This window comes from Zootoca vivipara, chromosome 11 (assembly GCF_963506605.1).
Source record: "Zootoca vivipara chromosome 11, rZooViv1.1, whole genome shotgun sequence".
NCBI classification, from domain to species: Eukaryota; Metazoa; Chordata; class Lepidosauria; order Squamata; family Lacertidae; genus Zootoca; species Zootoca vivipara.
Window position 1 is genome coordinate 23,159,238 of NC_083286.1, and position 11,776 is coordinate 23,171,013.

The 11,776-nt window shown below is 41.3% G+C and overlaps 1 non-coding gene across 1 annotated transcript; it reads right to left on the bottom strand.

Annotated features, from left to right (window-relative positions):
• Window positions 1–2,511: 2,511 nt before the first annotated feature.
• Window positions 2,512–2,584, bottom strand: TRNAK-CUU (transfer RNA lysine (anticodon CUU)). Its single transcript has one exon. It is a non-coding gene; the product is annotated as a tRNA-Lys (tRNA).
• Between the last annotated feature and the right edge of the window lie 9,192 nt (window positions 2,585–11,776).

The window sequence follows — 11,776 nt, forward strand, 5'->3', positions numbered from 1 at the left end:
CATGGCTAGTGTAGACAAAACTGAGCTTTATGACCTAATAGTCTGGCTTGGTATAAGGCAGTCAAAACAAAATTAAAAAATCATTCCAGTAGCACCTTAGAGACCAACTAAGTTTGTCATAGGTATGAGCTTTCATGTGCATGCACACTTCTTCAGATACCAAAGGCAGCTTCCTTTATTTCTCCCTAATACTTTACCCTTACCGTTCTCTTCTTCAACCTGTGCTGGCTTTTTTCATAGGAAGGAACTAGCCTCGATTTAGTTTCCTCATCTGTGTTCAGCTTGAGGGAAGTGGGACATCCAGCCTTAAGTTATGTCCCTAGACCACTTTCCAGCTCTTTGCCTTCATTTTATCTTCCTAGCGGCTACACACAAGGCCTCTGTCCACTTGCAATGCACGGAGAAGGCCAGGGTTATCCTTACTAGAATTTCAAGTTTTAAAGTTGCCAGTGCATTCTTCTCGCTCCCTCAAGCAGTCAATGGTAATCTAATAGCAGTTGTTGGATTGTGCCCTGAGGTGTCCAGGGCTAGACTCCCAGCTGCAAGAAAAGGCAGTTGCTAAGGTACATATAAAAACACTTGATGATTCTGTAGTAGTTCATATAGAGTCATCTGTGTATACAGTACCAGACTTTTATAATGCAGTTTATTCTCTCCCCCGCCCCTAATACCTGAGCATTGCTTTTTAAAACAGTGATTTCTTTTTCCTATCCATCAATCTCTCAATGCCTCTTGCATTTTTACTCTGCCTTTTTCCTTTAAGAAACCTTTTCTTTTAAAGCTGCTCATTATAAATGAGCAGATCTTGCTGCAAAGAAGAATAATGGAAAACAACAGGACCTGCACCCCTTCTTTAAGCACCTTTCGGGTTAAACCTCCTCTCAGCAAGTTAGGGGCCCAATCCACCAAGCACGTGTTATTTTTTTATTTTATTTTTTTGGCCAAAGTTGTTGAGCTGTTTATGCCAAAGTTTGCTTACTTCCGACATGGGGTGTCATACGTACAGATTTTCCTCGACATTCTGGCGATTTCCGACTATGTTTGGCAACCCTAGTCCTATACCTTTTCAGTAGAATTGTGTGATATACCTTAAAAAGAAACAAAGAAGATATACATCTCCATTGCTTGGAGCATTTATGCAAGGTCTTTAGGAGTGCCTGAAATAATCCCATTTGCTTTAAAATAAATTTATTTGACCCTTCAAAAACTCTGTGATCCTAATGCCATCCACACTCTTTTGCCTTGCTGTTTGGCAGGCCATTAAGACACCGGCTTCAGTGTGTGTGTTAAAACTGCTTTTTTCTTGTGCAGCTGCATACACACACAATACATACCCAAAACACCGACAGCCATACCCTGTGATTCCTGGGAACTGTAGTTTGTTAATGTTACTGGGAATTGTAACTCGGTGAGGGGTATCTGGTTCCTAGACTTCTTTGGTAGGGAGGGAAATGTGTCTTACATGTTTAGTGTGCACACAGCCTGTGCTTTATAGAAACTTATATCCAGGCTCCTATTTCCTTATGCTTCAATGTTTTCACCTCTCTTTACTTTTAATCTTTGCTCACTTTTCTAACTGCTCAATTAATATTAGAACAGGAAGCAATGACAGTGGCACTCAATATTTTAAACTACCTAAAGCTGTCGTAGCTACTAAAAGCCTGTTGTTGTTTTTTTAAAAAATACAAGCTACTTTAAAAGTATTGGAAGCAAACTTTTAGTTGGGAATATCACCCATAAGGAATCACCTTAATTATTTGTGCTATATAAGGATTGTTTTTTTAACCTGCTAGGGAGTTAAATAGTAGGATATAGAAGACCTCATTTCCTCACAAACCTTGATTGATTGCATTCCTTTCCTGGCAAATATAAACAAGTTTTATTTCTAAATTTTATGGTATTGCAGCCGATCCATCTGTCCTTACTACCATTCGTGTACCATCACATAATGAGGCCTGCATTAGGAACAAATACCCTCTTCTGCCTCTTTATTATGCATATAGTGTGCAGGGCAATTTACTGCATAACAGATGTAGCTAAGTAGCTGGGATCATGTCATGATTCATTCATTTAAAGACAATCTGCTGTGGTGATGTACAGATAGTTTGTAAGAAAAACAGTAACAGAGGAGACAGCAGCTACATTGCATCTATCTGCCCTGACTTGAAAATGTTAAACAGCCACTCATTCTAGCCCAGGAACCCACTGAGTCGGAGCTTTGGGAAGAGGAGCTAGGGATCTCAGAACCCTCATGAAACTACAATTCCCAGGATCCTTTGGGGGGAAGCCATGACAGTTACAGTCAAATAAGACTGCTATGAGTTTGTAGGGTAGTTACTTCCCACTCACATAATACTACTAGAATACAGGGTAATCCAATGAAGCTGATATTAGAAGTTTCAAGACAGAAAACAGGAAACAATTCTTCACACTGCACATAGTTAAACTATGGAATCATAGAAGGGACCAGGAGGGTCATCTAGTCCAACCCTCTGCAATGCAGGAATCTTTTGCCCAATGTGGGACTTGAACCCACAACCCTGAGATTAAGAGTCTCATGCTCTACCGACTGAGCTATCCCAGCAGAATCTGCTCCCACAATATGTAGTAACGGCCACCAACCTAACTGTGACCAGAGCCTATATATTTTTCTAGACAATTTGATTTCTACGGTCCATCTCAGTCCACCTTCCTGGAATGAAAATACATTGGGTGGTATTCAGCTAAGTTTCTATTTACATCAATGGACCTAATATTGTTGATTTCAGTGGGTCTACTATGAGTAAAAGCTAGTGGCATACCACCCATTATCTTATCAAAACCTAGTTTTTCATTGACTTACACAGTTTCTCATAGATGGTAAATACTACACCTGGATGCTAATGCCGAGTAATGAAGAAGCTGAGCTTTGGAAATGGGATTTGATTTGGCAGATGTTAGTGCGTGGCAGCTTCAATTCAATGATGACTTATGCTGGTCATTTCTAAACTATTGCTGGAAACATTGGGCCAGAAGGAGTGTCACCATTAGAAACGAGGCAAGAATTTGACCAGGGGTGCTTGACTATGTGAGCGCAGCTGCTTAAAATTGAAAGATACCAGTACTGCTTATTGAGCTATGTGCAGTCTCAGTGTATCCTGGAAAACTCTGTCCCAGAGTGATCCCACATCTTTGGGGAGTTTGTACGAATAACATAATCCCATATGCGAGAGTAACTGTATGGCTCTTTCTCATCTGGCAGAAACATGCTGTGTGGAAGGGGGGCTGAATAACATGGGAAAGAGCCAAGTTATTGGCCCTGTCCACTTTATATATATAGAGAGAGAGGGGGGGGTCTCATTTCTTCCCTAGTTGTGTGGAATTACACAAGGGCAAGATCAACCAAACCATAGAAGCCAGCTCCTAGGGGGCCAAGGTCCATTTGGCCCCCCAATACAATATTTAATGGGCCATGGGGCCCACAAAGTTGATGGGCATTGCTATTCAAATGGTGTCTATGTGCTGTGTCTTGTGATCAATTATGCGGGGTGGGGCTTACCTGCCCCCCCCCAATATTTTATTCAAGTTGGAGCCCCTAAGCCAAACATTTGTAGATATTGCTTTCAAGGGGGTAATTGGCAGTGGACAGCAAAGGATGCTTAACATTTTCCTAGCCCTGTTCCAATGCTCCACATCGCCATTATGAAGTGGGTTTCTTTATCTGCAATTCAAACAGATGCTTTCCCCTTGCAAACTTGCATGCGGGACACCATAGGAAGAAGAGGCACATAACAGCGTCAGTCTTGTCTAGAGAAACTGCTGCTGGAAAGAAAGAGAAACAAACAACCCGCTCTTCTCCTAATTGATTCCCCAAGAAGTGGCTTTACCTTTCCAGAAAGAGACATCAGGTTACAATTACATCTAAGGGTGTGCAATGCATAGTTTTGCCCCATAGCTCTTAGTAGAGGAAGGATGTGTGCTCAGCCAGAGAGGTACTAGGCGTTCCCATTAAATTATCATGTTGAGATTTGGCTACCCGTTATCTCTGTGCTTTGAATCTAAGTACATAGTATTATTATTTATATAGCAGATTGTATGTACGTGGTGTTTGAATCCATTGCTTTGGGTCATACCCTCTGGAGCAGGATTTTGATTGGGCTTGTTTCTTAGATTTCTTTTGCAGATTCTCCATGCTCTATTTAAATAAATATAACCTTATATAATGTGCCTTGAGTCTTTTTTTCTTTTCTTTTTTGGTAGGTGAGCTGGCAAGGAGTATTTCCTTTATCTGTTGTGCCCCTACTTGCTAGATCTCATCGGAAGGATACACATTCTCTTCCTGGAATATTTGATATCTTTGAGACACAACTTTTGCACAAAGTGCTAGAGGATTTTCATTCTATCTTGTTCTATCCTTGCCCTTCTTTTAAAGGATTTTTCTCATTCGAAACACATTTATTTTCACCTGCAGACTAAAATCTGTGGGCAAAAGCTGTAGATTGCAAACACTTTCTGCATGCCTCATGGCTGATTTCCCAAATATTTATTTAATTGTGTCTGCAGACTCTGGAATGAAATCTATTTACCAGTCAGCTCTCCCCCCCCCCCCGACACACCTTTTCTTAAACAGAAAGATATGTTTTGTCTTATCTGCAGGGCAAAATTCCGGTATAATTAAGATGTCTTTTAAATTTAATGCACATGCACACACACACACACACACACACACACACAGCTTGTCATATAACTTGTGAGAAATAAATAAGGCATTAGCTCTTTTGTTCCTCTCTCCAGATGTTCAGTTTCTTAGGTGTGATCGCCTCCCTAAAGAAGAAAATATTATTTTGGACCCTTTGTCGCTTAAGAAACAGAACGAAAGAAAACATGTTAGGCAGGGAAATCCACAAATGTAAATTCAATTAGCTCCTGTACTAATTGTCCCACAGGTCATTTACCAGACTTTCAAATGCCTTGAAATTCAGCCAACACACGGGACTAATTTTGACATGCGAAATCAGAAAAACTGGGGGTGGAAACATAAAGGTAGGCAGGTTTTTTTGGGGGGGGACACACACAATTTCTGATCCCCCCCAAATTGCCTACTTTGTGCTTACTGTAATATTATTTTTCTGGTCAGTGCTTATAAGAAGTTCTTCTTGTGGACATCCTGGCTGGGGCTGATGGAAGTTGGAGTTCACCTGCATCCAGAAGGCTACAAATTAGTCACCCTGGTTTCAACAAAGTCAACTGTACTTGTATGGTGCTGATCTAAGGACCAAGCTGGAAGTAATATTAATTAAAATTTTCTTTCCATTTCTTTTTTTCTTTTTAAAAAGAACTGCAAATACAGTGGTACCTCTACTTACAAATAACTCTACTTACGAAATTTTCTACTTACAAATGGAGCTCTGTCCGCCATCTTGGATGCGGTTTAGATAGGATTTTTTCTACTTATGAATTTTTAGATTGGGTTGCTTCGACTTACAAATTTTTTCTCCCAATGCATTTCTATGGGATTCGACTTTTTTCCGACTTACAAATGTGTGTTTGGAACGCATTAAATTCGTAAGTAGAGGTACCACTGTACTGTAGAAGCTGTATATATATATATATATATATATATATATATATATATATATATATAGGGAGAACTTGACAGCTGTGCCCTCAATGAGTCAGAGAGTGACTTTCTGCAACGGGGAGCCTGCTTAGCTCACATAGGCTCCTCACATCTTCCAGAAGTCTGATTTTTTTATGGTTTGAAAGTTTCAAGGGAGTTCCAGAAGTAGAATACCCTCGAGAGTAAACCCTGAGGACAAATCCATACTCACTGCCTTGCAGGACGTTTTCAGAAGAAGAAAAGGCTAAGGAGTAAACCCTACAGAAGTCCGGAATGTACCGGTAATTATTTTTGCTTTAAATGCATTTTTTGTATTTGTGTTTTAAACTGTTTTTAACTATCTCGTGTAAATCTTCTTCAGCCAGTTGTTTGCAGTGTTTATTGCATAGAAGAAGGAATGCCTAAAGAGGGCTCTAAATACAGCAAGAAGGGGTAAAAATTCTTTAAAAAGGCAACTTTTAAAATAGTTTCTACTTTCACATTAGCTAATTTTTTTAAAAAAGTCCATCAATGCACATTTCCAAGAAATTTTTGTTTTAAATTCAGCACAATATTATCATAATATATATTTCATTAGTTGTAAAGACCATTAATTTCACTCTCATTATTTTCTTTGACTCCCCAACCTCCGTCGTCATGAATCATCATTATAATTTCTGTCAGATCAATGTGTGTTTGATGTTGTGTCCAAGAATTTACAGCAGCGCCTTAAGCTTTCTCTCCAGTGTTTTTCATCCAAGATTTAGCGTCAGTATGATCCAAGGTTCAGATATGCTCATTCTCTAATGCTTCAATTTATTACACTTTTATGTTGTCGTATGTCAAAGAATAACAACGCCATGCTGCTAATGGAGTGAAAAGTACTTCTAATCCGCTTTGTTCCTGATTAGCTAAGACTTCAAGCAAAAGATGTGATTCACGCTCAGAACCAGAGAGGGAACTGAAAAGCAGTTCATTTAGTGCTGTGGTTAGAGTGTTGGATGAGGATCAGGGAAACCCAGATTCAAAGCCCCATTCAGCCACGCAGCTCACTGGGTGACCTTGGGCTAGGCTTAAACTTAGCTGTAAAATGGTAGGTGATTTTGCCTCCCACTTCACAAAGCATGTTTAGGATGGCGATAGGGGGAAGAACCATGTACACTTCCCAGCAGGGATGATATTTAGGGTCCGCAGGTTGGGGCATTTGATAAGGGCCCCCAAATTTGTACAGTTTTCCCTGGTTAGCCTGTGCTCCTCAAAGGCTTTGACCTTTTCTAATTATTATACTTGCTATTATCGTTCTTTCTAGTTGTGGGCATTACTTAGTGAAGCAATCAAATAATGCATTACAGGTCTCTTGGAAGCCTTTCATGGGCTGCTAGTTGGAGGAGGTCTTGTATTCAAGTTTCCATGCTTGGCTTTCCAATGCTAAAGGATTACAGTTGTACCTTGGATTATGAACGCCTTGGTACTTGGACGTTTTGGCTCCTGAATGCCGCAAACCCAGAAGTGATTGTTCTGGTTTGCGAACATTCTTTTGAACCTGAACATCCGACAGGGCTTCGGTGGCTTCTGATTGGCTGCAGGAGCTTCCTGCAGCCAATCAGAAGCTGCACTTTGCTTTCTGAATGTTTTGGAAGTCGAACGGACTTCCGGAACAAATTCCATTCGACTTTCAAGGTACGACTGTATTTATTAGAAATATCTAAGTACCCTGTGTGTAAAGATGTTCCATACCCTGCAGAATTTCAAATCTACAGTTACACTTGGGTTCAATTGCCTATTGGTCTTCTTCTGTGAGCTTCTGTTTAGTTAACTGTAAATTGAAATCATGGTACATTAGCTCTAAGTTTTAAAGACACCGAAATAACTTTATTCTGTTATAAGTTTCTTTTCTGTTTAATTCACGTACGATGGCATTTAGGGACCTTCACCTACAATCTCCCAGGCTTGTCAGCAGGAAAAAAAAACTTAGGAAAAATATGAGCAAAAATAAATTTATAGGAAAGCAAGGTGGAACTTTATACCTTAAAATGGAATACATTATATATATATATATATATATATATATATATATATATATATATATATTCATAAAGCTGTTACTCTTTCTAGACTGTGGTTGTATAAGAGTGAACAAGGATGGGATACTATTTCTAAACACCCACTGTGGTGCCTAGGGCACTCAAAATTAAACATCAGAACTCCTGAATCAAAAATATTTTAAAAATATTATGTAAGCTTTGTGACTTGATTTGATAATCTCAGCTGCTCACTGCTTCGGGCTATCTTTGTCATGCTGTCAGAATGTCTTTTCCTCTCACATTGGGAAACTGGAAAGCAATGCATTAATATATACCTATTCGAAAACTGCAGTGATGGCTGACAAGACATCATTTTTATAAATATACAATAACACTGTGTCAGTAGGAAAATGTGGCAGAGCTAACTCGTTTTTTTTAACCAATGTGATCCCGTGTTATTCTAGTTTCTGCACTGGTTTGTATTTCAACAAGTTAATATACTTATGGATCCCTAGTTCCAGTTGCGTGTTCAGACCCTGAGACCTCCCCACTAAATAAATTCACACTTGACTCAAATGTTAGCTTTGGTTTTGGGCAGAACTTATTGATTACAGAAAGTGAGTAGTTGCATAGTTCGACTAGCTCCCTGCACCCTTGCAGGCAGTGCTGGCCCAGGGCACCAGCGTAGGTCAGCCAAGGGTGAACACCTGGATAGGCAGAAACATGGGAACAGACTATGTTCGCCACCCAGATGTCCCCCTGGACTCAGGCACGGGCACAAACCCCCTCTCGGGTTGACCAAACCATTTGAGTCCCTGAATTCCTTTAACGGAATACCCTCCACATAGGCATGGCGAGAGCGTTCTCCCACCCCTATCACCTGAACCAGTGCCTATTCGCAACCTTACAAGTTGTGACGAAACCCAAATGGCAACAGCCAATCAGCCAAGTGGGGAAAATTCCTGACATGCCCCTGTCCCAATGACAGGTGACACAAAACAGCATAGCAAGGTCAAGCGCAAAAGCCGTAAAAATAGGGAGAGGTGGGCGGGTGTTACGAATGCACGCGCCGAAAGAGGAACACGTGCATGGGCATATACAGTCATACCTTGGTTTAAGTATGCTTCTGTTTGAGTACTTTCACTTTCACCCTAACCCTAACCCTAACCCGTCTGGAACGGATTAATCCATTTTCCATTACTTTCAATGGGAAAGTTCACTTCAGGTTAAGTACGCTTCAGGTTAAGTACGGACTTCCAGAACCAATTACACTCATACTTCGGGTTAAGTATGCTTCAGGTTGAGTACTCCGCGGACCCGCCTGGAACAGATTAATCCACTTTCCATTACTTTCAATGGGAAAGTTCGCTTCAGGTTAAGTACGCTTCAGTTTAAGTACTCCGCGGGCCCATCTGGAATGGTGGGTGCCATTGTCATTCTAATAGAATGAGGGAGGTGTTCATGGTGAGTCCGGGCACCTCTTTTTTTGGAAAAATAGCACTGGTTGTATCCCATATGGTTGTATCTCCTTGTTAAAATTCATCTTGTTAAAACAAGATGAATTTTAACAAGGAGAAATGTAAAGTACTACACTTGGGCAAAATAAAAATAAAAATGAAAGGCACAAATACAGGATGGGAAACACCTGGCTTGAGAGCAGTACATGTGAAAAAGGATCTAGGAGTCCTGGTAGACCACAAACTTGACATGAGTCAACAGTGTGATGCAGCAGCTAAAAAAGCCAATGCAATTCTGTGCTGCATCAATAGGAGTATAGCATCTAGATCAAGGGAAGTAATAGTACCACTGTATTCTGTTCTGGTCAGATCTCACCTGGAGAACTGTGTCCAGTTCTGGGCACCACAGTTCAAGAAGCATACAGACAAGCTGGAATGTGTCCAGAAGAGAGCAACCAAAATGGTCAAAGGCCTGGAAACGATGCCTTATGAGGAACGGCTTAGGGAGCTGGGTATGTTTAGCCTGGAGAAGAGAAGGTTAAGGGGTGATATGATAGCCATGTTCAAATATATAAAAGGATGTCATATAGAGGAGGGAGAGAGATTGTTTTTTGCTGCTCCAGAGAAGCGGACACGGAGCAATGGATTCAAACTACAAGAAAGAAGATTCCACCTGAACATTAGGAAGAACTTCCTGACAGTAAGAGCTGTTCGGCAGTGGAATTTGCTACCAAGGAGTGTGGTGGAGTCTCCTTCTTTGGAGGTCTTTAAGCAGAGGCTTGACAGGCATATGTCAAGAATGCTTTGATGGTGTTTCCTGTTTGGCAGGGGGTTGGACTGGATGGCCCTTGTGGTCTCTTCCAACTCTATGATTCTATGATTCTATTTCTCCCATATCTTCAGAGATATTTCAGTCTGGTTCTTCTATTGTTGATATAGGTGCCAACTCACTGGAGCCCTGGGTGCCCAAGCATCCACAAAGTTCCCCATGAAGGAGCCAGGTACCCACAAATTTATATGCTGCATGGCACCCACTGCCCAGGGCACCCACAGTAACGGGGCCAAGCTGGCACTCCTGATTGTTGAGTTATAGCTATTTTTGATGGGGGGAGTGGGTGGGGGATAAAGCGGATTTGGATCTCCCAAACAAACCAGGAAGCCTCTGGCTTGGTCTGTGTTGAATTGGTTTGTTTTTATGAAATGTAATGTGTGGTTGCCCACTCCTACTTTTGGATTACTACTGATTTCAAGGTTCTTAGGTCTAATTGAAATATATGACAATCCCCATGTGATTGTCTGCAAGACTAAGCAGGTCAACCAGTGGACTCAATACAGGGCCAGGACTTTGAGGAAACCGATGGCCCCATCCAAATGGTGGGTCTATACCGCAGTGACCAATCATATATCTTGGATGAAGAAGGTTCCACCTCTCCAGTGAGCTGGCGAGATGCTGCCAGTCAAAATAGGCAATAGTGGACCAGCCTCTGTGTGGCAAAGGCAGCTTTTTAGACTGCAAACCGAACTCCATTTACATCTGAGTAGACATGGTTAGGATTGCAGCATTATGTTCCTGGCATGGTGTGGAGGTACTGCTTGGATGAAATGGCCCAATTGGCCCATTAACACAAATCTGCAATGCTTTGTGTTATAATAGCAGTTTGAAGAAGCCCCATTATAATGGCAGAACCTGCGTCAACTACACAAACACACCTCTTTCTCACATCTGCCATGTGTGGATAATAAGCTCTGTGGAAAAGGAATATGTCTCTTTCTCCCCAGTGCAGCACCTAGCACACTTCTCACACTGCACAAATGTAAGATGCAAATGTCATTATATAAGCCCCCCCCCCCCGCTTCCCCATATTGTGTTGTAAACATAATGGGCTGGAATGTAGCTGGCTCAGCCTTCTGGGATGTAATCAAAGATGAGCATTGCTCACCTGTGGAGAGATCAAAGTCTGTCCTGGGGCTGTGACTTCCTTGATGCTTCACTGATGCACAATGAGAATGCGAGCGTACATTATTCTTGATTGCTTCTAATTTACTGTGCTTGAATGAGAGCAGAGGAATGAAATGTTCGTTTTTGTTTCTATGTATATCCTTTGCCCATTGCATGTGTAAATCAGCCATTAGATGCAGAGCTTGATAGGGTGAGTCACATGAGCAGATATATTGTGGCTCATTTGCCTACTGTCAAAACAGCATTCCAATTTGCTGAGCAATAATGGACACAAAACCTTGTTCTGCCTCCGGCTACTTTCACAATCCCTGGTTTGAATCAGGATCTGGCAGCATTTTAGTCTGCTGTTTTTAATGACTGCCACTGACCCAGCACCATCTTGGGTCAGCCAATCAGAATAAACTTTCTCAGTCAGTTTTTGCCTTCTGGCCAACCTGCAGCAGGTGAAGGTCAAACACAGCCATTAAAATCAGCAAGTTGATATGCTGGGGAAAGACATGTCTGAACTGGGTCCCCTGCGTTCAGTTTGGGTTGGATTGAGTTGGATACAAATGTGTTAATCTACTTCCAGCACAGCTGTTAATAAAATATGCCAGGAAACCCCACCTAGATTTTTGCACCATAGGCTTACCAGATTTAATAGTAATGTGTGGTCCACAGACTGTCCAAGCTAGAGAATTCTGAGAACATTTACCATACTATAATCGCAGGATTCTTCTGTGGAAGTCATGATAGTTAAACTAGTACAGTAAAACCT